The sequence below is a fragment of the Phoxinus phoxinus genome (assembly GCF_949152265.1).
Source record: "Phoxinus phoxinus genome assembly, chromosome: 1".
Lineage (NCBI taxonomy): Eukaryota > Metazoa > Chordata > Actinopteri > Cypriniformes > Leuciscidae > Phoxinus > Phoxinus phoxinus.
The window spans coordinates 8,036,790-8,063,371 of NC_136876.1; the positions used below are offsets into that span (position 1 = coordinate 8,036,790).

Genomic DNA, 26,582 nt, shown 5'->3' on the forward strand with positions numbered 1-26,582 from the left:
CATGTCTCTATTAAAAGTGTTATGGTCTCTTCTTCAGCTCCTGAACTTTGCCTTCAAAGGTTTTTCCAGTGTGAATTTTCTGGTGGTCTTTCAGTTCATCTTCTGTAGTAAAGGACTTCAAGCATTTCGCTTCTTCCCAGTGTGAACCCTCATGTGAATCTTCAGACTTGATTTGCATGTGAAGCGTTTTTTAGGAGACAGATTCTTTGGCTTCTGTTTTTCCTTTCTTGTTCACGTCCATCGGGTCTAAAAGAAACATTAAATCAAGTGAGTTTCAATGGACTTTTTTATGCAAACAACTTGCTAATAATGTCTTACTCATGTAGTTAAAGTAGTGATGGGAGATTTCAAAACACTTCTTCACGAAGCTCAGACACCTTTATGAATCTTTGTTTCAAATCAGTGGTTCAGAGCGTGTATCAAACTGTGTAAGTCAAGTGATTTCAGTAAACGTGGCTTCGTTGCCTCATAACCGTTTTGAAATGTCAATGATCTCCGTGAACCCATCATGCAGTGGGCTGTGCGTGGGCTGTGCGCGGTCCTTTCAAAAGGTGTCTGAAGTTGAGTGTTGCTGGAGGTTGAAGAATGAATGGTTGCCCATTCAATAATGGAGCCGTTGCAGTTTTCATCTGCCGTTGGGTGGCAGGGAATGGAGAGGCCTTGCAGGCTTGTAGGCCCGCGGCCTCATCTTCAGAAGGGACGTTCAGCACGTCAAGATGTTGGAACAAGAGCATGGGCAAGAGAGCGAGGAGTAGGGTTCCTTACTATTTGAGTGTGAAGCTGTCCTGCCCTCTGGGGGGTGCGAGCCAATAAAAGTGCTCCTTTCGGAGGAAGATTTTATGGCTCTTTGTGTTCAGGACAGAGAGTTTGAATAAGTAATTTGAAGGGTTTTTCAGAGAGGACCCTTCAAGATTCTGATAACATACAATACTAATTCTTATAACACAACGTTAGTTAAATGTAATGTAAATTAACCAGTGGGCGACGACGATTGGATTTTAAAAAGACTAAACATGCAACACATGAGTGTGTCAAGTGGACATCAAGTCTTAAGCATTAATGAACACATAAAAAGGAATCCCACATCAATATGTTTTACAATCATGAGATGGGAAAATTAGGTACATGTTTAACACATCTTTCAAGTGGTTATATTTATAGAATATAGGACAACAGGGATTCATTTGTCTTTCAGCCGGCATTGGGTGAGGGTCGACTATCTCTGTGCATTCCTAAGCGTCGTAAATGGGCTGTCGGTGCGACAGGACCCGGCACGAGATTTAAAATGATATTAAACACATATGAAAAATACACACTACATAGGATTTGCATATTAGAAGCTTTCACACTTAGGTTAATGTACATTACCATTGTGGCCATGTTATACGATGAATTTAGAGAACTTGTGTGTGTGTGTGTGTGTGTTCGCCACATGTGTGTGAGTTTGTCCATGGCTTTCTCTCTTGCAGAGAGGAAGTGAAAAGGGGGGGGTTGGAATGTCTTTGAGGCTAGTCACATGGCAATGCGTGTTGTTTTAATCCGTGTTCAAACTAAATTCGAACATGTACCAACCATTGTTGCTACACACGTGTGCCGCTTCTCTCTGCTGTGGATCCTCTCATGTCTTTTCAGATTTCCTGAACGACTGAATCTCTTGTCACAGTGTGAACACTTGTAAGGTTTTTCTCCAGTGTGAATTCTCTGGTGTTTTTTTAAACTGCTCGCTGTAGTAAAAATCTTTTCACACTCAAAGCACATGTACTCTCTCACACCAGTGTGAGTTTTCTGATGTGTATATAAAGATTGCAGCAGTGAAAAACTCTTTCCACACACAGAACATGAATGTGGCTTCTCCTTAGTATGAACTCTCAGGTGTCTCTTCAGGGCTGATGCACTACGAAATGTTTTCCCGCACTGATCACATGTGAATGGCTTCACTCCGGTGTGGATCCTCATGTGAACATTAAGGTGATGTTTGGTTGTGAAACTCTTCCCACATTGATGGCATGTGAACGGCTTTTCTCCGGTGTGGATCCTCATGTGAACATCAAGACTATGTTTGGTTGTGTAACTGTTTCCACACTGAGTGCAGGTTGTAGATTTCTCGGCTCTTCTTTTCTTAAAAAATATATTTTTAGTCTTTGATCGACTCAAAGGTTTTTCTCCAGGTTTGACATGATGTTCCTCCTTCACTTCTCTCAGTTCTTCACTCTCCTCCTTCACTTCTCTCAGTTCTTCACTCTCCTCCTCCACTTCTCTCAGTTCTTCACTCTCCTCCTTCACTTCTCTCAGTTCTTCACTCTCCTCCTTCACTTCAATCGGGTCTGACATGAAAGAAAAACTCATTTTCAAATGTTCAAAATATTAAAAATAATTAGAAGAGAGAAATATGGAGTGAATGGAGATAAAAATGACCCAGATGTAATCGACAACTGCTATAAAATATTACGACAATTTATGTATTTTTATTTATACAAATTAATTAATACAAATTAAACGTCCCTGAAACTCTCCATGAATGAGGTACACTGATCTTCCAGTTATTATTTTGTAAACATTATAGGCACAAATCCCATGTTTCTGTAGTGAGAAGTATTAAATATATTTGATCAATGACACAATTATCTAACATGAAATGAACATTAAATTACACAATACTGCCATATTTTGACACCAACTTTTAGATTTATATATAATTATGTTAAAAACTACTAAAACGTTTTAATTATTAAGGGCCGTTCACAGTAAACTTCTCCTTCCGTTGACTTCACACGCATGTGTGACACAAGAAACACAAGATCAAGTGAATTTCACTGCGAGAACGAACACAAATGTTTGCAGTAAAGCGGAGTAGATTGGAAATTTTTACATTTTAGACTTATTATATATATTTGTTATACATTTGTAAAAATCGCACAAAATTCTGGTCAAATTGTAAACCATATAGAAAATAAATGTCAAATAAAAAGGTTAAAATATTTAAATTGAGTTTGACCTGATGTTGACAATCAATATGAAACCTCCCTCACTGTAAGAAGTCGTTCAGTGCTTATTGTCCATATGACTTCATTTTAAAAAACGATATTATTCCAATAAATTCATTTATTTTTCTTTCTGTTTTTTGAGTTATCAATAAGTAAAAAGTGTGAATATTTTCGTAACTTATTATTTTCTATAAACTTTTTAAATTAGTTATGTAAAATCAATTTATGGTGAAGTCCAATGAAATTAGTTTTATTATATCAGACGTAAAACGACACGACCCGCCCACCGGCAGCAACGGAAGAAAAAGCCCGGGCAAATCCTTCTCTCTCGTCTGTTCCAGCTAGGAGTTTATTTTCGAACAGGGTTTTCCACTGAGCCGGATGATTTATACTTCACGTACCTCATGCAAGTAACTCTTTTTATTGTTAAAAGTTAGATTTTACCCTAAATAACGTGTTTGTGTTGCGCAATCTGCAAAAGCATCACTCTGTTTCCTACAAACTTTTGCGACCGCCAACTTGAATGTGCTCTTTCTCAAACTGTTTTAACTTGAGCCACATACTGTATACATCTACCTGTGCGTTTATTGTATAAGTAATGTTGTCTTTCTGTGCTATTTTAATGTTCCAGAGGTGTTTGTAACTTCTTCAAAAACATTGTGGCTTCGACATAGTTTGGCCGTCTACTCACGGACACACAGACGCAGACACACACGAAGCCACAGCTAGCTAGATTATTGTGCCAGAGCAGCATTTACTTTGTCGAGTCGATGTAGTTCGACAGGAAGTGGTTGCCAAGTGTGGCAGAATTTAAGGAAAGATTGCCTGCCCTTTTCGAACCATTCCCGGTAAGTGACTTATTCAGTTTTTCCTGACACTACTCACTTCTGAGAACTTTTTGGAAATTTTGACTTGGACATGAGATAGTAGACTTACTTTTTTGCTTTGCATAAAGTTCAAATGTTGCTAATCTTTGAGGACCTGAAAATGAAGAATATGAGCATCTATGTCTGCCGTGAGCCAGATGCGGTAGGAATCATCATTGACCCCCTTCTCTGAAAACTGCTGTTGTTACTCCCATACTCAAGAAACCCGGCTCTGATCCCACTGACCTTAATAACTTCCGCCCCATCTCGAACCTTCCATTCATTTCCAAACTTCTTGAAAAAAACGTTGCTGCTTAACTTCACACTCACCTTTCCTCCAGTAATCTTTATGAAATTTTCCAATCTGGCTTTCGCTCTCTCCATAGTACCGAAACGGCCCTTCTTAAAATCACTAATGACCTCCTCCTTTCTGCTGTCTCCGGTTCACGAACCATCCTCATTCTGCTTGATCTCAGTCCAGCCTTTGAACACCATCTCACACTCTATCCTTCTGGACAGACCTTCCTCCATTGGCATCACTGGCACTCCCCTTACCTGGTTCCGTTCCTACCTTTCTGACCGCTCCCAGTTTATTCAGCTAAAGTCCTTCATCTCTCATCCCTTCCCTGTCACCACTGGTGTTCCGCAGGGTTCTGTCCTTGGCCCCATACTTTTTCTGATATATCTTCTCCCCCTCGGTCACATCTTCAGGAAACATAACATTAATTTTCATTGCTATGCGGATGACACCCAGCTCTACATCTCTAGTAAACCCAACAGCATACTCCCACCATCCTCCCTAACCAACTGCCTTCATGAAATAAAGTCCTGGTGCACCACAAACTTTCTTAAACTTAACTAATAAAACTGAACTTCTACTCACTGGCACCAAATCTACCTTAAGTAAAATAAACAATTTCTCTATTTTCGTTGATGGATCTTCCATTTCCCCCTCCCCTCAGATAAAGAGTCTGGGTGTCATCCTAGATAGCACCCTCAGCTTCACTGCACACATCAATAACATCAATCGCTCAGCTTACTTCCACCTCAGAAACATCCACCGTCTTCGCCCTTCACCGGATATCTGGCCAAAGCATGCTGCTTACTGATTGGGTTGTTTTTTTTACTTAATGATGAGTATCCATCCAAGCTTTCCAAAACATTTGAGGTGTTTCAAAAACTTTTCGTGGGACTTGACACACTGCGCCCAAAACCAAGCCCCAAGTTCATGACTCTGAAAAACGAGCTCCTTGCCAAGGCACTCAGACATGACTGTCACTCTGCACTTGTTATTGTGTAATATTATGTACACACTGTACTGTAAAGGTGTTTTACTAACCTGCACTTTATTAGCTGAGGGCATGCTTTATTTAATGCATGAATACAGATGTTATTGATTGTTTATACTGTCCAGCTCATTGCTACTGTTTGGGTATGGCAATCATTTAATAAATGTTGGAAATTTACATAATGGCATTATGGCAACTAATTATTTGAAGCTGTTTACACTTCCAAAATAAAAAAGGGCAAATTGGTCAAAATTAATAAATCAGAGGACATTAACTAGTATTTTTTCATTTATATGTAACCTATTTTAATTAAGTCTGTCTAATGCTGATATTTTTGACTTTGATAGTACTCAATTTATTGGCTTTTTCTGAAAATGCTACTTATTATTTTCACATACATTCCAATGCATATTATTAACTCAAAATATCAGTTAGTTCACTAAACTTGTAAATAGTAGTTGGAAAATGTTGTCTTAATTGTATTGAGTTAGATCCAAGTAACAGTTTTAACAGTGACCATTAGTATAAAAAACATAAACTTTTGCAGCCATTTCACAATTGAACTTTTTATCTAAAAGTGATGAAGTGCTTGAATGTTTCTAACATGAATGTTCTCCAGCATCATGAATGAATGAAGAATAAACACCAACCTCTTTGTTCTTCAGGATCTTCAGTGTGTTTCATTCTGCAGGGTTCTGGATCACTCGTGTTCTCACTGTCCTCTTTACTAAACTCAGGCCCCGTTTACACGATGGGAAAACGCAGATATTTCTCTGCGTTTTGGCCTGTCATTTACACGAAAACGCCGTTTTTATCCCAGAAAACGATTATTTCTAAAAACTCCGGCCAAAGTGGAGATTTCTGAAAACGCCGGTTATATGTTGTCGTGTCAACTGGGAGAAACGGGGTTTTAGGTTCTCTCTTGTCGATTCTGAGGATTCTGATTGGCTTGCATGGCTTTATCCTTCTCCCTACACTGCCGTACATAGGTTTGGCATAGTTATAAAGGCGCTCGATGGCGTATTTATGCGGGTTGTGTGCACGATATTATTATTGAAAACGGAGGGGGAGAAATATTCGTTTCTCTAAATACCCGGCTATGTGTAAATGTGGCCTCAGTCTCTGCAGATTTCAGCTCTTCCTGATGCGGTCATGCTCGACTTTTCTTGCAGCTGATGGGAATTTACAGTGGAAGGAGCCATTTGCTGTGGGAGGAGCTTCACTGATGATGTGATTGCTGTGGGAGGAGCTTCACTGATGATGTAATTGCTGTGGGAGGAGCTTCACTGATGATGTGATTGCAGCTGATCTCCCTAAATAAAAAAAATTATCAGTTACTGAGTTTGGTTTTATACCAATTGATAACAGAATATAAATAATGTAAATTCTTCCAATTATAAAAAATGGTAAGAAAAAACATTTACAGAAATAAACGTAGGGGAGAGCGGGGCACAACCTAACGCAGGGCTAGTTGTAACACACTTGTTTTAAATAATTCCACACATGCTAGCATGAGGAAACTTAGTATATTTACTAGTTTCCAAATATCAACAATATATAGTATAAATTACGCCACTATTCAGAAATATTTGGAAGATATCACTGAACATTTATATTACCATAGCAAAAGGCAATTTCTTATGTTATTTTTTCATCTCTATTTTTTGTGTTTATTTTAAATTAGACAAATCTGATATTATTTTAATCTCCAATGTTATGTAACAGTTGATATAGTGCTTCGCTAGCAGAAGACACTAGCAGGGTTTAAATCCCAGTTGTGCAGACGGGCCATGTTGTCACACCGCGTTACAATCAGCCTCTATTAGAAATGTGATATTATATTCTATACTTTTGTGAATTCTGTTGAGAAAACATGAGAAAAGGGTGAATAAAGACTGAGTCAATGTTCGGAAATTATTAATTATTATCATGTTTTGAGCGATGTTGTATAGCTGTGTTTTCCAGTGTGTTCCTTGTCAAACTCAAAAAATATTTTATTTTTAATTATTCAAAAATTGCATTATTGTATATAAATAAAGTTCATAATTGTATTTTATTGAGAAAATATTTTAGTTTGTCTTGTATATTGTTTTATTAGATCAGATAACACTTTAATGTCATATGGTCATGTTCACCTATTAGACTAGACGGATTTCAGAAAAATGGCCTTCTATAAGAAGTGAGGAGCATTTATGGGTACAAGTCGGGAACCGGCCTACCTTACATATTTCAAGGGTGCTGAGTCCAAAAAAACTGGTACCCAAGCGAAATTTTGAGTTTTTTACCTTCTAATTTGCATATCAAAATGGCCGCCAAATTGCCTATCTTGCTCAGTCGCTGGACCATTTTCCCCTAGTTTTTTTGTAAGTAGGCAATCAAGATGAGGAAATTAAGTTTCTAGATCGATAGTCAAGGGTCAGAGCAAAGATATAATGGAGGCTCACTACCTTTTTTATGTATATATATGCAAAATACCAACTTTTAAGGTGAAATTAAGCATTATTTGTGTCATTTTTTAAGGCCGACATAAATATTCAATCAATATCACTCTTAAATGTTCCCAGTGTATATATGATATGTGATGTATTCCATATTACATAATAACTAAGAAAAACACCATTGCAAGTTGTCTGAGATTAAATTTTTTTATGCAAATTAAGCATTTGTTCTCTAAATTCTAAGACGGGAAAAACCCAGGTGAATAGTCTCTCTGTCACTCACATGCACGCGTGCGCAGGCCGCATACGCACACCCCTCCCCCTCCCCCTCCGTGCACGCCGCGTCTCCATGAGAATGAGTGATCAACGTTGAAAGCAAGTTCGCAAAAGGTTGGTATCTCGTGAACACCTTTACACAATCACGCATTAAAAAGTGGTATATCGACCCGAGAAGCGATTAACTTTTAGAAAGTTAACTAGTCGCAAGTTTGAGGTAAGATGCACTTGGGCTGTCGATGTCAAAACACTAGCCTATAGCCTAAGCTGTGATTCAAATATTAAATAATGTTATGTTATAACACATTACTGTTGTGTAAATACACTGTTGATGTACAACAGTGTATTTACGACAGTAAACAGTACAACAGGGGGAAACCTCTGTTCCACAAGATATTGAAGCCAAAAATTATCCTTAATTTTGAATTAATGTAAAACGCGTTGCGGCAGCATGCAGACATAGGCAAGACGGCTCGCGTGCCTATTGGCTGTCCTGCGGCAACTGCAGCAGCCTATCGAGAGAGGCCCATCGTGACATCAGATACAAAGGGGGGGCTTCGCGCCCACTACGTCACGTCCCGCCAAAACGGGCGTGGCCTGGGCCTATAAATACAGCTCGATGGGCTGATATAATCTGGTTTTTCATCGCCGAAGCGAACCAGAGCGTGTTGCAGGCACGGCAAAGATACGCATTACTCGTTCCCTCTTCTATAGAGAACCGAGGTTACGTTAGTAACCGAGTACGTTCTCTTACAAGAGGTTTTCTCATACTGAGTAATATCTTATGCTATGGGGAACACAGTGTAAAACGCTGTGCGTGCTGGGATCCAACACCAAAGTCCCAAGGGCAGGTGCCTGGGGCTCATATAGTGCATAATCATCAGGGACTCACAGAGAGTCTGAGAAGAGAGGCTGGAAGCATCATTCCCCAATAAGTAGCATCCTAAGGGAGCTAATCACATCAACAGTGTTCCACACAGTCAGGTTGAAAATCCGTCCACAGTCAGGGTCTTACTCAATGTCCATGGAGTTATTTTATCGATCAGCGAGCGGTGCTCAAGCAGTTTCAGTATTCTGAGCCGAAGCAACGGGGCAGACAGTACTGATTTTTAGACCGAAAGTAGTTTAGCCTGCAAGGCGGGAACCTCTAGGTTATAAAACCTTATAAATCTAGACGGGGAGGCCCAGCCTGCCGCCATACAGATATCCTGCAAGGTAATCCCGCTAGACCACGCCCACGACGAGGCCATGCCTCTAGTGGAGTGCGCTCTGACACCCAAAGGACACTGCAAGCCTTTAGAAGTGTAGGCCAGTGCTATGGCATCAACTATCCACCTGGATAGGCTCTGTTCGATGCGGCTAGTCCCTTAGAACGTCCGCTGAACGAAACGAAGAGCTGCTCAGTCTGTCTGAAAACAGACGAGCGAGACACATAAGCTCTTAATGCCCTGACTGGGCAAAGGAAGCTTGCGTCCTTTTCCTCGTTGTAAACCGGCAGGGCAGACAGGGAAATATCCTGAGCCCTGAACGGTGTGTTGAGGGATTTAGGCACGTAACCGTGTCTTGGTTTGAGTGTTTCAAATGTTTCATGTCCGATAAATGGATTGGCTCGAACGGGGCACCTTTCATGGCTTCCAAAACCGTAGAAAGGTCCCACATGGGGACTGAAGGGGGTCTGGGAGGGTTCAGCCTCTTGGCTCCCTTAAGGCAGCGGTTGACCAGATCGTTCCTCCCTAGTGACTGGCCAGTCGCTGGTTTAGTAAACGCTGCTATGGCCGCCACATAAACCTTGAGCGTGGATGGAGTTCTGCCCTTATCCAGTAGCTCTTGAAGGAAGGAGAGAACTTCCGTAACCCCACAGTCTGGGGGTGAAAAGCCTCGAGCTCTGCACCAGCCAGAAAACACAGACCATTTTGAGGAATAGAGTCGTCTAGTAGATGGGGCTCTAGCCTGCGTGATCGTGTTTAACACTCCCTCCGGGAGGCGGGTACCCGTTGATGGCCCACACATGTAGGGACCAAAGCTCTGGGTGAGGATGCCAGATCGAGCCCTTGGCCTGAGAGAGGAGGTCTTTCCTCATCGGTATTGGCCATGGGGCAGTGCTTGTCAGCTGCATCAAAACTGGGAACCAAGCCTGGTTTTTCCAGAGCGGAGCCACAAGTAGCACTGAACATCCGTTTTCCCTGATTCTTTCCAATACCTGAGGCAGGAGCGAGATGGGGGGAAAAGCATAGAGTGGGCAGCGGGGCCAGACGTGGGCCAGCGCATCCTTGCTCTTGGAGAAAAACTTCGAAACTGCCGAATGTCTCCCACAGCAGTAGGCCCGTCTGCGGGTGCAGAGACCATTCTCCTGCTGGAACATTGTTTCTGGACAGTCTGTCTGGTCCCAAATTCAGGTGACCAGGCACATGTGCTGCTCTCAATGAGCGCAGATTGTGCTGAGCCTAGACCAGGAGGCGTTCCGTCAGCCTGTAAAGGTTTCGGGACCTGACGCCACCCTGGCGATTTATATAGGCCACCACTGACATGTTGTCCGAGCGGACCAAGACGTGGTAGTCCTTTATCTGGGGACAAAAGCACCTCAGCACGTTGTCGACTGCCATCATTTCCTAGACAGTTAATGTGTAGAAGCTTCTCCCGTTCTGACCACTGGCCAAAGAACGGTCGGCCCTCGAGCACCACTCCCCATCCCGAGGTGGAGGCGTCCGTGGACACCACCTTCACACTCAAGGAAGTCCCCAGGTTTACACCTGACTGATACCAGTCGATTGCTCTCCAAGGTTTCAGAGCTGAGACGCATTTCTGATTGACCGTGAGGCGAAACAGACCAGAGGCCCATGCCCGAGGTGGTACTCGCGCTTTTAGCCATAACTGGAGCGGGCGCATGCGAAGCAGACCCAACTGGAGTGCTGATGATGCTGACGTGACGCTATTTGTATTTGGAAATACACGTCCTTCAGATCTATTCACATAAACCAGTCCTCTTGGTAAATCTGCGCAAGGATTTTTCTGGTTATGAGCATTCTGAACTGGCGTTTCACAAGCACTTTGTTCAGCTGTCTTAGATCTAGAATGGGTCTGAGAACCCTGTCTTTTTTCGGTACCAGAAAATATCTGCTGTATAGACCCCCTTCGCTCTGAGCTTGAGATAAAGGCTCTATGGCCCCTTTGCTCAATAGTTTCGCCATTTCGGCTCGAAGCAGATGAGCTACTTCGTTTTTTACCGTAGTTTCGACCCGCGCCGTTACATCGAGCGAACTGCAGCGAGTAGCCTCTTTTTATAATGTTCAGCACCCATTATGATACCTCGGGAAGCTTTGCCCACGCATTTGCGTGAATAGCTTGGGGTAGACACTGTTGAGTGTCTACATACACTGTTGAGTACACCAAAAGTACATCGTGGAAAGTCTGGAAAATGCACCATCAATTGCTCAGCAACCTCGGAATTGGTGATCTCACGGAGGAGACTCAAAGATCTTCAGAGGCTTTTGTCTGCAGAATATATGATGTGCATAAAACAGACTCTGTTGATGCAGCAAGGCATATACTTTTCTCCAGGACAGGTAAACCAGAAGCAATGCCGGCAACAAGCGATGCGATCTCTGTGATTTGGCGGGATCGTATATAATTTTTTCAATGTTTTTGTTTCATGCGCGCCTTTTTTTTTCCATCTTTCGCGAAGAATGGAGGCTGCGTTGAAGTGATTTGATAGTGTTTTGGGTGCCGGGTCATATCGCTATACAACTACTATTCAATTTGCAGAAAGAGAAAGCTGAAAATTATCAGAAGAGCAAAAACAAAAAGAATGATTAGATGGAGATGAATGACATGTATAGCAGCATGCGGTAAGGAACATTCTTCTGTTTATAATATATCATACAGCTAGACCTATAATAACGGCAAGACATTTCCTAGTAAAGCCTATTGACGTCATATCAGGGAGATAAGTCAGTAAATTTGAGTAAAATCACAGGCTTCGGTTATCCCGTGTGAATGCGCCACACGAAATTCAGATGTGTGGGGGTCATTTCTAAATCACACGTGGTACTAATCCCGTGCCAATAGGGCTTAAGAGTGATATTGATTGAATATTTATGTCGGCCTTAAAAAATGACACAAATAATGCTTAATTTCAACTTAAAAGTTGGTATTTTGCATATATATATACATAAAAAATGTATTATATCCATTATATCTTTGCTCTGACCCTTGACTATCGATCTAGAAACTTAATTTCCTCATCTTGATTGCCTACTTACAAAAAAACTAGGGGAAAATGGTCCAACGACTGAGCAAGATAGGCAATTTGGCAGCCATTTTGATATGCAAATTAGAAGGTCAAAAACTCAAAATTTCGCTTGGGTACCAGTTTTTTTGGATTCAGCACCCTTGAAATATGTAAAGTAGGCCGGTTCCCGACTTGTACCCATAAATGCTCCTCACTTTCACTTTTTGGGTACATCCCATCTAGACTATATGGGGCATGTTGTCACATTTCACTTTTCATTATTTCGGGGTATATCAAGAAATAAATATACACTGTATTAATCAAACAAAACCACATAATTCTCTATATGGGAAAAATAATAATAATAATATGAACCCTAAGTAGATTTACACAAACTGAAAAAGTCAAAAAGCTTTAGTTTGTGCCCCGCTCTCCTCTACATATAGTAATCAACAAATACCCTCAGTCTGCTGACACCAATGAAATGAGCTTTAAGTGTCAATTTACAGGAGATCTGAAGACATTAGTGTAACAGGCGTGCTTTGTCTTTAACAGTTTATGTTAGGTTGGATGCATTGTTGTGGATGAATGAAGAAAAGACCCGAACCACGACCAACTGCTGGTTGCTCTTTTAATGAAGGCGGAACAGCGGATTTGTCTGTGCAAATACATCAACAAAAAAAAAAATACATAAAGCTCTGTCACATGCAGTCTCACAGAACACAGATCTCAAGCTCCTCCTCTCAGCTAGCCTGGAGCAATACATACACAACTTTTAGTATTATCAGCAAAACAATACTTTTAAATTAAAATGTAAAAATCAACTACATAAATTACAAAACGCTCAATGTAATTGACAACATGAATTCCTTTTACATGGTTAATACAACCAATGTAAACACTATGCCTGATGAATTATAATGAACATTATACACATACCTGTACAAATCTACAAAGCTCTGTCACATGCAGTCCTCCTCCTCCACACAGCACACAGATCTCAAGCTCCTGTTAGCAGATAAACATACAGAAAACCCTGTAGACTAGCACCTGGAAACATGTCTACTTTAAAGCTTGCAAAAAGTCTGTTTACAAGGTTTATATTCAATTGACACATTAACTGTATGTTCACAACCTAAAAAATTACATTTATTCATGCCTAAAACAAGGTTTGCATCGTCCAAAAACCGAAATAAGTGTTTAAAACTGACGAGCAAAATAATACATTACCTCCTCTCAGCTAGCCTGGCGCGGACTGAGAGAAGCGCGTGAATGACGGCACAGAGCCTGCGACCTCTTAAAGTGACAGTACAGGTATTAGGGTCTGAAGCAGTTAATCAAGTTTACATGATTTACAAGACGTATTTCCACTATAATCAACAATTATATAAGAAACATGTCAAATGTAAACTTATAAAAGAAAAAAGAAAAACTGTTATACATTTAGTGTCCAGGTTGGTTGGCTTTAAAGGCTCTGTCTACTCTCTGTCAAGGTCTTTTGCCCACGAACAACTAACGTTAGGTACAGTCATTATTAGCTAACAGCTGTAAGCATGAACTAGCTAATGCTGACTTAGTGTAGTTTATTAGTACCAGACAAAAAGACGACGTCTAACGTTATATATGTTAACAAACTGCACATGGAAACATTGTTTGCGATGTCTGCCATCATATTCCTGTCTCTTGTCAACACCATGTAAGTTAGCATGTATTTGTTGTATTATATACAACAATATACAGAAATGTATTTGATGAACTCTACCTTTTCTAAATCCTACCTTCATGGAAAAAAAAGGTTAAATATTATTTTTAATTTTTAATGACATGTGCAATGGGGAGAGTAATACAGTATTTTCCTATGAACCAAAAGGTTTAATGTGGCTGTTTTTTTTATCTGTTATCCACATTAGTTCACTTTCTGTTAATTTATTTAAGTGTAGACCAAGCTTCCATGCAGATCTGGGTGCTTGCGTGAAAATAATAATAATAATAATAAGTTTATTTTATATAGCGCCTTTCTCAAACCCAAGGTCGCTTTACATAGTTGGAAGGCAAGGAAACACAACAACAAACAACCAAAACAACACTACAAAGACAAGTTATCTGGATGAAGCTATGAGTTTGGTGTGGAGAAATGATCAGTAAACAAAAAGGTCTTAAGATGTGCTTTAAAGACGGGAAGACAAGGACAGTCACGAAGAGGTTGTGGGAGGCGGTTCCAGAGTTTGGGGCCCAAGGCACTGAAGGACCTGCCACCCAGGGTGGAAAGTCTGAAGCAGGAGATAGTCAAGAGATTTTGGTCAGAGGAACTGAGTGAGCGGTAAGGAGTGTAAGGGGTCAGGAGGTCGCGGATGTAGGGGGGAGCAAGGTTGTGGAGGGCTTTGAAGGTGAGTAGTAGGACTTTGTATTTGATCCGGGATGAAACTGGATGAAAAGTCGATCAATAACCGGATATGCCAAAGGAAGTGCATTTAAACTCGCTTCAGCGCATATTAATGCACGCGTGCACGCAAAGGGGAGTGCGATTTGTCCGAGTCGTCGGATTTCGGTACAACAACCTCTACAAATGATCCAGAATGCTGCAGCTCGTCTTGTCTTCAACGAGCCCAAAAGGGCCCACGTCACTCCTCTGTTCATCTCTCTGCACTGGCTACCACTCGCTGCTTTAATCCTACCTTGTCTGGCTTATGCTACTCTGATCAATGCATGATCTTTGTATTTTGAGCACTTATTGCATTATTTTTGCCTCTTCACGATGACTGCTTTAGTCCTCATTTGTAAGTCACTTTGGATAAAGGAGTCTGCTAAATGACTAAATGTAAATGTATAATCAGTACGGATGGTCTTTAGTTTCAAATCTTTCTGATAATCAGAAGCTTGATTGTGTATGAAGCTACTGATTGTATTTATTTGTGCTATTGTTTGTAATTTGTTCATTTGTTCTTTTTACTTGCACTGTTTACTTGTCTTTATTAAAATACTACTAATAAATATACTAGTATCTCAGTGGTTCATGTAGGTTTTCTACAAACCGGAAGGTTGGTGGTTCAATCCCTGGTTCCACCTGACCAAGTGACAAGGTGTCCATGAGCAAGACACCTAACCCCAGCTGCTCCCGACGAGCCTTGCATGGCTGACACTGCCGTCTGTGTATGAATGAGTGAGTGAATGGGTGAATGTGAGGCAATATGTAAAGCGCTTTGGTGGCCATTGGGTCTGTGAAAGCACTATATAAATGCAGTCCATTTACCATTTATATATATATAATTATTAGTATTTTGATTTTTTTTTTTGTGGTGGTGGTGGGTCCAGTGAAATTTTATGCAGGGAAAGTAAAAACCTGAACCAGAATAAACCTGTAGAAAAGCTCATTTGTGTTGAGATCTGCCTCTTTTGTTATAAAATAAAGTTTTGTGACAGGGCAAAAATAAAATAATACAGAAATTTCACTTGGTCCACACTACATCTCAAAGCTTGAGCCGGGCCTGGTGTTTTTGTTTTTTAAGTTCATAGTAATTGTTGGGACTTCATGAAGCCTCATGGTGTGAATGAAACATCAAACTGACTAGAACAAACTATTTGAAATGTATATATGATGCTGGATATCAAGGGTGAAACTGTTAATAATGTAGACAGACAGCAATCTCATTCAATGTCAGTCATGTGTGGGTGAAATATAATTTAGTTAGGCATTTCAAAGCTTTGAGAAATTGAAAACATGGAAAGTTTAATAAGCAATCATATCAGGCACTTCGTGACTTTCAGAACTAAAATTATTCATGATTTAAGCAGAATCAGCAGAAAATTACAAAAGGACAATAACAATGAGATGTTAATAAAATGAGTAAAGAGTTTAATCTATAATTACATAAAGCAAATACAAAAACATTATGTGAAAGTGAATGAGACAGATCTCTTTCTTTACTGACTTATAAGAGGCAAAGCATCTCAAGAGAAGAAGAGAAGTGTCCAGTTTCAAAGAAACATGAAAGTATATCTTGTGTTTGCATGGAAGAGTCGAAGAGAAACTAGATGTTCTGATGAAAAACTATGAAGAACGAGTTAAAAATTAAAATCAGATTAATGTCTCTATTAAAAGTGTTATGGTCTCTTCTTCAGCTCCTGAACTTTGCCTTCAAGGGTTTTTCCAATGTGAATTTTCTGGTAGTAAAGGACTTCCAGCATTTCGCTTCTTCCCAGTGTGAACCCTCATGTGAATCTTCAGCCTTGATTTACATGTGAAGCGTTTTTTGGCTTCTGTTTTTCCTTTCTTGTTCACGTCCATCGGGTCTAAAAGAAACATTAAAGGGATATTGTTAAAGGGCACCTATTATGGAATTTTTAAATGTACCTTTCATGTAGTGTGTAACATAGATCTAAGTGAACAAAAACATCCTGCAAAGTTTGAAATATGAAAGTGCACCGTATATAAAGTTATTGTATTTCAAAAGTAAGAGTCGACTCTGAGTCATTTTTATGAATCGTTAGAAGACCGAAGCTTTTTCTCTGACTAGATGACATCAACTTGTCAAGTTATTTGAATACGATACGCCCACTTATTGCGCTCCAAGGCCAGGGAAAACTTGAAAACATCATGGCGACGAGACGCTGTGTTCTGAACTACTGTCTATGGTTCTGAAGTGCGACTCAAAAGCCAACTTTTTTCATCTGCACAACTATACCACAGAAGTATAGTCCGAGCCTTGTGCTTTGTTCGCGCCATTTTGTAGACGATTGCTTTACCAACTTAAATGCAATCAAACTTGGATTCGCGAGCCGGCTGATATTGAAGGAAGGTTCAGTTCCAAGTGTATTTGCATCAGCTTCCTCCTCTGTATAACAACCTGTAAGTGTTATTAATAATTGTTGCTTTTATGTTTTATGTAGCATGCTTAATTATTATTTTGTTTGTTGTGTAAGCACCGTTTAGCTTCTAGGTCTTCAATGACAATTGTATTGAGATATGTAAAGTGTTTGTCGTTGTTTTCGGAGTTGTCTTAAAGAATAGAGTAATGATCGTAGTAACGTAACTGCATTATGTTTTTTTTGTTTTTTGTAAAAACGTTATGTTTATGCATCGGGCTAACGCAAACAAAGACTGATTGTGCTTTTACAATATGAACTCTGGGCTATGCTCGCTAACATAACATTAAATTCTTTATCTTATTTTTAGTTTTTTACTACAAACTACAAAGCAGTGGACTATAATCATTATTATAACACAATTTAATTGATAAAAATTAAATGAATTAAAATTAAATAAAAAATTGATACCAATCACAACTGACTGGGTCATCTGACCAATCAACGCAGATTAGCGTCGCGCAAAGGAGGGGTTTGGAAAAATGAGTCGTTGAACGAATCATTTGGGAGTCGGTGAGCAAATCAGGTAAAAATAAATGCATATTATATGACAACAAAAGTGTTTTTTGTCATTGCATGCATGTAAAACTGTTGTTGGGGACTCCCAAAACAACATTAGGAACATTTTAAATGTCATAATAGGTGCCCTTTAAATCAAGTTAGTTTCAATGGATTTTTTTATGCAAACTTGCTAATCATGTCTTACTCATGTAGTTAAAGTAGTGATGGGAGATTTCAAAACACTTCTTCACGAAGCTCAGACACCTTTATGAATCTTTGTTTCAAATCAGTGGTTCAGAGCGTGTATCAAACTGTGCAAGTCACGTGATTTCAGTAAACGAGGCTTCGTTGCCTCATAACCGTTTTGAAATGTCAATGATCTCTGTGAATTAGGGCCGGGACTCGATTAAAAAAAAAAAATCTAATTAATTAGAGGCTTTGTAATTAATTAATCGCATTTGAATCGCATATAAATATTTGACCTGAGAAGTAATTTTTTTCACATGGATTTTTACTATACCATTGAATAATGACTGAATACATAAGCTTAAGCAACAAAATATTGTCCAGCAGTCCAAGTGCTATTTCCAAGTCCAGCAGACCAGTGCTATTTTTGCCATTAAAGGGATAGTTCACTTTGAAATTAATTTTTGATATGTTTTAGCTTACCTCAAGGGCATCCAAGATAGGTGTATTTGTTTCCATATTATTTTCAATTTTGATATTTTTAGGTCAAACCGTTGTTGTCTGACAGTCATACCATGCAGGTCTATAGGGTCCACCTCAAAGAGCATGCACAGAGAAGTCCAAATTAAACATGATTTAATGACTCGTAAATGTAAGTACACATTGATGGCCTAAGACATGAAACGAGGTGTTTGTGTAAGAAAACGAACAGTATTTATATAGTTTTTACCTCTTATACACAGCCACGTCCAAAGTGATCTGAGGGCCGGGCGCTTCCTTCTGTGTGACGTGTGCGCAGACTGGTGCATAGATGTATACACTAGATGTCGCATTGGCTACGGCAGTTCATTGGAACGAATGTCTTTAATGCGACATCTAGTGTATACATCTATGCACCAGTCTGCGTACACGTCACACAGAAGGAAGCGCCCGCAGATCACTTGGAGTGGCTGTGTATAAGAGGTAAAACTATATAAATACTGTTAGTTTTCTCACACAAACCGCTCGTTTCGTGTCTTAGGCCATCAATGTGTACTTACATTTACGAGTCATTAACCGTTCGCATAATCCGTTCGCTATTGGTGCTCCAGTATAATCGGTCCGCCTAAACTCATCCAGTGAGAAACGTTCTGCGGTGCAAAAATAAGTGCGATTAAAATGCGTTAAAAAAAATTTACGCATTATTTTTTGTGTAATTAATTAATCTTAATTAACGCGTTAAAGTCCCGGCTCTACTGTGAACCCATCATGCAGCGAACCATTGAACAAGTGGCTATGGGTTTTGCCTGATTGCTGATCAGTTTTAAATATTTGTAGATGTTTTAATGAGACTTTTGTATAATAATAATACAATTTTAGCAGTTAATAGTTTTTTATTCGCCTGTTTAGCGGAGCAATCCATGCAACAAACAAAACAGGTTGAAGCTGCTTCCATAGAAAAACTTTTCTATGGACAAAACGCATCTGAAAATGAATGAAATCAGCTGTTCTGGCGTCCCTCCACCTCCCAAGCTCCACCTGCATAATTTAGACATCTTGCTACCATACTCATCATCCAAGCATTATTAGTCCCACTGGGGGGGTGCATCTAAGCTCGAGTTGAAGCTGCTTCCATAGAAAAACATTTCTATGGACAAAACTCATTTGAAAATGAACGGTGCATGGTGATCACACGAACCACGTTATTGTTGGCCAGGCAACAGACAATTGACCAATCCTGAGTGGCGATGTCACTACACACTAGTGATGTTACATTCGTGAACGAATCATTCTTTTTGAACAAATCTTTTAGGTTGAACGAATCGTTCTCGTAATCCATTGACTCGTGGTTCGTGAACGAAAATAACCAGTTGTTTGAACGATAGTGACGCGAACAGATAGAGCTAGGCTCGTGTAGTGGGCATATGTGCATAAAAGAAATAAATGTACACTTTACCATTGTAATGAGAACAGTTTAATGACGCAGCTTATGCCTGTAAACTGTAATATTCCACGTAATATTCCAATATCATTTAGGTGACTAGAAGTTTTGAATCGAGGGGGGGCAATAATTCAATAAAAAAGCCAATAATTTCCAAGACCACCTAGAATCATTGGACAGTAAGTTCGTCAATCAAACGGTCGTACCATACCCCCGCCCCCCCTCACGAGCGTGACCTCTTCGTGCGCATACTCAAAGCTCGTGACCCAGTCACAGTAAGTGCAAGTCGCGCCGGTACATCTGAGTTTTCGCTCGTGCATGATCGCGTGTCCATGTTCTTCGAATGGGTGGAGTCAGGGCCAGCGTTGGAGGAAAGAAGGTAGGACCATTTGAGTTGTGTATTTTCAAAATCTGCCGGCCGTTTTGCAAATCCCATACCCTACTTCAGGGATAGGCAACTTCGGTCCTGGAGGGCCACTGTCCTGCAGAGTTTAGCTTCAGCCCTGATATCAACTCACCTGTATCTATCTAGTAATCCTGAAAACATTGATTGCCTTGTTCAGGTTTAATTAGGGTTGGAGCTAAACAGTGGCCCTCCAGGACCGAAGTTGCCTATCCCTGCCCTACCTTTAAGACGGACAAAAGTTTCGGGGGCAGTGTGCAAGCGTGATTGACATAACGTGAGGTCGTATTTATTTTTTAACGTGCGAAAATTACGGACGTGAATTTTGGACTCAGTGCCTTAAGACACTTTTTCACCTGCTGGCGTATTTATGTAATATGAAGAAAATGTCACTGAACGAAGCAATGAACGAATCATTTTAGTGAATGAACTGTAAATGAACGAATCTCTGGAAAGAATACAAATTTTCACCACTAGTACACACAATCTACCATCACGGTTCGGAGCGGTTAGCCAAGTGTGCTGAGAGTCCAGGGCCGGTTTGTAATTGTGCCGTGTCGTACCAGCCTCAAGTGAAAACACAACTGGAACCTTTTCCGAAGGTGGAAAAGCAGCTTTTGTTGCTCAGCACATGAAGATGAACTACTTACCATGATCTCAAACTGCGGTGATGTGGTTTCTCCACTGTATGGATCCTCATGTGTATCTTCAGGTGACTTTTAATAGTGAAACTCTTTCCACACTGATGTCACGGGGTGACAAAAACCTGAACGGAACCAATAACCGGTGAATGCACTGTGAATTTGTTGCCATGGCAGCGAGGCCAATTGCCTGAGTGACAGCAGGTGTGGGGCAATCACAGGGAACGCTGTGAGAGGGACACATATTCAGATGGGGCTTTAAAAGCAGGGAGAAAACAGACTGTTGGGTGGTTCTCCTGCCCGCCTGGGGTGGTTCTCCTCCCGTGTGGTACTGTGTTTGTCAGCGGGTTGTTCTTTTTATTGAAGCTGGACGTGGAGTGGTGAAGATCGAAGCTGAGGACGAGAAAGGAAGGAAGGAAGGATTTGTCAGCGAAGACCTAAGGAATATCGTCAGCAGTGGGAAGGACGCAAGTGAGGAGTATTGGATCCGTTGTTTATATGCACTAACACTGAAGTGGTGTTGAGAGTTTGGGAGTGTGTGACACGAGTGAATTATTACACCGAGTGAATTGTTGATCTGTCTCCAACTTCAGTCCTCTCTTGCCGAACGTAACAACCGCTGCACTATTCTTCTGCTTTTCCTGGAGCGAAGTTGAGCCCTGGCCAAAGACGAGATTCGACCTGGTGGGAGAAAGACCGGTGGTGTCCAGCCAAGTGGAGCGTTTCGCTCAAGTGTCCTCCCCGCCTGGTGGTCTCCACACGCCCCTATTGGAAGCCTTTGCCCTGTTCAGAAGAAGAGAAGGTATTTTAGTTGGAAGTTATAAATATACTGTTGAACAGCCAAACCTTACTGTACCGTCCCAGTGTCCAACCAAGTGGAGCGTCTCGCCTCAAGTGTCCTCCCCATCTGGTGGTCTCCACACGCCCCTATTGGAAGCTTTTGCCCTGTTCAGAAGAAGAGAGAGGTATATCAGTTGAGAGTTTCATGTACTGTTGAACCATTGAGACCTTCCTGTACTGTTTCAGTGCTCAACGAAGCGGAGCGTTCGCCCGAAGTGTCCTCTCCGTCTGGTGGTCTCCATACGCCTCCTTGAAGCCGTTGCCCTGTTCAGAGGAAGAGAAATGCCCAGCCAAAGTGGAGCGTTCCGCTCAAAGTGTCCTCCCCGTCTGGTGGTCTCCCCACGTCCTCCATTGGAAGCAGCTGCCCATTGAACTGCCCTGGCGGCAAGAAGAAGCTTTTAATTAGGACTTATCCAATTCATCCATTTTAATGTAATAAAATACTGTCATTATTTTTATTCTCTTGTCTGTCTGGTCCTTGACCCGTTCCTCGAGGTGGTTCCCAGTTTTCAGGGGTGGGTGCAGTCTGGCTTGGCCCGCCCCGACCTGTGACAGAACTTGGCGTAAGTCGGCAGGGTTACCACCTCGAGTGGAGCGATCAAGGACCTAGATGGCAGAAGAAGAAGAGCCAGTGGCCCGACAGCCAGGTATGCCTTTCTTTATGGGGGCCCCGTGGGCCCAGAAGTACGGAGGTCCAGGGTCAGAATTGAGCCTGTCAGCATGGAAGACCCAGGTCGAATACCTGGCAGGGCTCCAAGGGCTAAGCGCCCCTCAGAAGGTACAGTTTGTGCTAAATTCATTGGAAGGAGAAGCAAGAAGAGAAGTACAGGCAGCGCCGGAAGCAACCCGCATCACAGTCCAAGCCATCTTTGATTTTCTCACGGGGCAATATGGAGACACCACCCCGGTAGCTGTCCTGAGAACACAATTTTTTAATTGTAGGCAAGGGCCCCGACAAACTGTTCGGCCATTCACATTGCAACTGAGGGAACAGTTTACCAGGCTAAGGAGAAGACAGGATCATGGCCTGGGGGATGAGGAAACCCTACTGCGAGATCAGTTTCTGTTGGGATTACGGGAGGGTCCCGTGCGTCAGAGTCTGCGGGTGCAACTGAGACGGAAGCCTGACCTCACGTTCGAAGAGCTGCGGCAAGAGGCTCTAGCCCTCGAGCGTGACCACACCGAAGGTATGGATCCCCCCAGCTGTCTGGCTGCGAACGCTGTCAGTGGGCCTTCGGCCCCTGTTACTTCCGATTGGAAGCATGCCCTCCGGGAAGAACTAAAAAGGGATATCCGTGAGCAAATGTCTGAACTGTCTAAATCTGTCGTCGAAGAACTCCGCCGAGAACGCCCCCATTCATTGCCCTCACCGAAGCCCCCTGGTTAACTCTGCGAGGGGCCAATGGTCTCGACATCCCGTACGTGGGATACGTAGTGACGGACCTAGAAATCCATGGCATGGTCGTACCCCAGAAGGGAGTGGTGGTGGTTCGCGACGCCTGTCTTGGGTCTCATCGCGCCCTGTTGGGCATGAATGTCATTTCCGAATGCTGGGAGGGGCTGTTCCAGAGCGGGCCGGCTCGAGCAACTGCGACGCCTGAAGGCAGGGAATGGGATCGCATGAGAGCTGACTGTCGCCGAGTTTGCCTGGCCGAACAGCAGGGGGACCGGGAGAGCACTGGAAGAGTGGCTTGTCGCTATGCGTTGTCCATCCCGGCTCGAAGCGAGGCGATGGTCTGGGTCCGGCTGCCCCCTAGACTTTACCACCCGGAAGAGTGGGTGCTGGTGGAACCGCACAACGACGGTCCTAAGGTGGAGGTGGCCAGAGGACTGGCATCCGCCCAAGGCAGCCGAGTCCGGGTGAGAGTCCGGAACACGAACCCTTTCCCGATCCAACTGCATCGTCATCAGTGCCTAGCCCGAGTTACCTCGGTGTTACCCCAGCAAGTGCAAGATCCAGGAGGAGTCCAGTTCAGTCAAGTGGGCCCGACCGTAGTGGAGGTTGCGTTGGCGCAGACGGGGACACACAGAAGAGAGGCTGGAGGAGGACTGCCGGCCCACCTTGGGGGTGAGTCCCTACGGGGAGAAGGACTGGAGGCGGAACAAACAAGACAGCTCAAGGCTTTTCTATCAAAATGGCCACAGTTGTTCTCCACCCACGACGAGGACTACGGGTGTACTAACATCGTTCAGCATCAAATTCCCACTGGAGAAGCCACGCCTAGTAGAGAGCGCTACCGACCGGTACCCCCAACATTATATGCTGAGGTTCGGGCTCTTCTGCGGGGGATGCTGGATAAAGGGATCATCCGCGAGAGCAGTAGCCCTTGGGCGGCCCCGATTGTTCTGGTGAGGAAGAAAACAGGCGCATGGAGATTCTGTGTGGATTATCGGAGGTTGAACCGAGTGACGAAGCGGGATGCTTTTCCATTGCCTCGAGTTGAGGATTCCCTCACAAGTCTCACACAAGCGGCCTGGTATTCCACGCTAGACTTGGCGAGCGGATACTGGCAAGTGCAGGTAGACGAGCGGGACCGGGAGAAGACGGCCTTCACGAGTCCCTTCGGGTTATATGAGTGGGACCGGATGCCGTTCGGCCTCTGCAACGCCCCCGCTACGTTCCAACGGCTGATGCAGCGCTGTCTAGGGGGCCAGCTAATGGATACCGCTCTTGTGTACCTGGACGACGTGATTATCTATTCCCCTGACTTTGAGACTCACCTTCAGCACCTTGAGCAAGTGTTCCGCTCCCTCGAGAAGTACGGGCTGAAGCTCCAACCGGATAAGTGTCAGCTTTTTCGGAAGGAGGTGAAGTTCCTGGGCCATATTGTGAGCGCTGCAGGAATCGCTGTGGACCCGGAGAAGGTGTCGGCTGTACAGGGGTGGACTGCCCCGAAGACCGTGCGCCAGGTTCGATCCTTCCTCGGCTTTGTAGGGTACTACAGGCGCTTCATTAAAGATTTCTCTAAGATCGCCAAACCCATGAACCAGCTGCTGGGTGGAACGGGACACACCAAGGGCCGAAGGTCCCCAGTGATTCAGTGGGATCCGGCATGCGAGACCGCCTTCCAGAGGCTCAAGCAGGAGTTGTTGCAAGCACCCATTCTGGCATACGCCGACTTCACCCAGCCCTTTATCCTCTACACTGACGCCAGCCACTTGGGCTTGGGGGCTGTCTTAGCTCAGAAACAACAGGGGGAGGAAAGAGTCATTGCCTATGCAAGCCGGAGTTTACACCCCGCGGAGAGGAACGATGCCAACTATAGCTCCTTCAAGCTTGAGTTACTGGCCATGAAGTGGGCGCTCAGTGAGAAGTTCAAGGACTACCTATGGGGAGCAAAGGTGACCGTGGTGACTGATAACAATCCACTGGTACACCTGCAAACCGCCAAGCTGGGGGCGGTGGAACAGAGGTGGGTGGCACAACTGGCCAACTTTGAGTACCAGCTTCAGTACCGGCCAGGAAGGGAACACACAAACGCTGACGTCCTGTCTAGGTGGCCCGAAGGAGGATCGGAGGGCCCGGGACCCATGCTTGAGGCGGACCGTGACGAGGGAATGATGGTGGGCATTGTGGAGGCACCGGGACCACCATCGGAGGAGCCGCCCGCAAGTTGGGGGTGGGATCCACAGCGCTGGAGGATGCTGCAGGGCGAGGATGAGGACCTGTCACTGGTCCGGGTCTGGCTGGAACAGGACAAGTGGCCGGAGGGTGCGGGACGTCGGGCTCAAACCCGAATCGTGAGGGGCCTGCTGGGCCAGAAGGAGAGGCTCCACCTGAAGGAGGGGGTGATTTGTCGGTCCCTCCAGGACTCACGCTCGGGTGACCCGATCTGTCAAGTGGTGGTCCCCGAGGGAAGATGTCACGCTCTGCTGGAGGCTTATCACACCAAGCTTGGGCATCAAGGAAGGGAGAGGACGACGGCACTCCTGCGACGCCACTTTTACTGGCCTGGGATGGAGGGAACCACGAGGACTTACCTGCAGGGTTGCCCGCGCTGCACCTTGTTTAAAGCCCGGAAAGAGACACGAGCCCCATTGGTCCCAATTCGAGCCAGAGCACCGATGCATATCCTCGCTATGGACTATCTGACGCTGGGTCGGCCGGCCGATCGCATTCAAAACCTCTTAGTGATCACTGACCTGTTCACTAAATATGCCTGGGCCGTCCCAACTCTGGACCAAACCGCCATTACCACCGCTAATGCCCTGTGGAGGCACGTCATCCAGCCCTTCGGGTGTCCTGAAGTGTTCCATTCGGATCAAGGGCCAAATTTTGAATCCAGGGTAGTACATGAGTTGTGCCAACTGTACGGATGTAAGAAGACCCATACGACGCCCTATCATCCTCAGGGGAACGGAGGGTGCGAGAGGTTTAACCAGACGCTGCTCGGTCTCTTGGGGACCTTGGAGAACGACCAACAGGGGCATTGGGCTGACAACCTCCCGGCGATGGTCCAGGCGTATAATAACAGCATCCACAGCACGACCGGGTATGCACCGACCTACCTGATGTTCGGAAGGCATGTGAGACTACCGGCTGACCTACTGCTGGGGACTGCGGCCGCTGAAGAGGGAGGCGGTGTAACGGAGTGGGTGGCCAGACACCATCAACGCCTTCAACTGGCCTACGAACGGGTCTCGGACCGAATCAATCAAGCCGCAGTCAAGAACAAAAGGCTGTATGACCGTACGGCTCGAAGTGCACCGCTACTGCCTGGCGAAAGAGTTCTGGTGCGAGATAACCGGCGACAAGGAAAGGGCAAACTCAGTGATCGGTGGGAGCCCCAGCCGTATGTGGTCCAACGACAGCCGCATCTCGATCAGCCGGTGTATGCCATCCGTCCCGAAGGGAGAGAAGGTCCAGAGCGGGTGCTCCACCGAAACCTGATGCGCCCTTGTCCAAACTACCCCAAACCAGCTGATGAGAGACCTCCGGTTGAACCAGCGTGGATGCCTCCCGTGGTGGGATGGGCTGTGGCCCCTCAGGGGCTGGTTATCAGGCCAAGGCCAGAGGAACCTAACTCCCCACCAAGGCCAGAAGAACCTGACTCCCCACCAAGGCCAGAGGAACCTAACTCCCCGCCAAGGCGATCCCAACGGGAGAACCGGGGGCAACCCCCAGCCAGGTATGGAGACTGGGTGT

General features: G+C 43.8%; 1 protein-coding gene and 1 long non-coding RNA gene across 3 annotated transcripts in view; both read right to left on the minus strand.

The window, feature by feature from the left end:
* LOC307000642 (uncharacterized protein) overlaps window positions 1–26,582 on the minus strand; it is a 395,066-nt gene that overhangs the window by 57,887 nt on the left and 310,597 nt on the right. The window lies entirely within an intron of this gene.
* LOC307001125 lies at window positions 7–13,347 on the minus strand. 2 transcript variants are annotated; one of them, XR_013798167.1, is made up of 5 exons: window positions 13,312–13,344; window positions 13,021–13,089; window positions 12,542–12,739; window positions 6,233–6,452; window positions 7–246 (listed from the first exon to the last, which is right to left on the minus strand). It is a non-coding gene; the product is annotated as an uncharacterized lncRNA (long non-coding RNA). The 2 variants fall into 2 exon arrangements; XR_013798168.1 differs by lacking the exons at window positions 7–246; window positions 6,233–6,452 and adding an exon at window positions 6,817–7,274 and having other exon boundaries at window positions 12,327–12,739; window positions 13,312–13,347.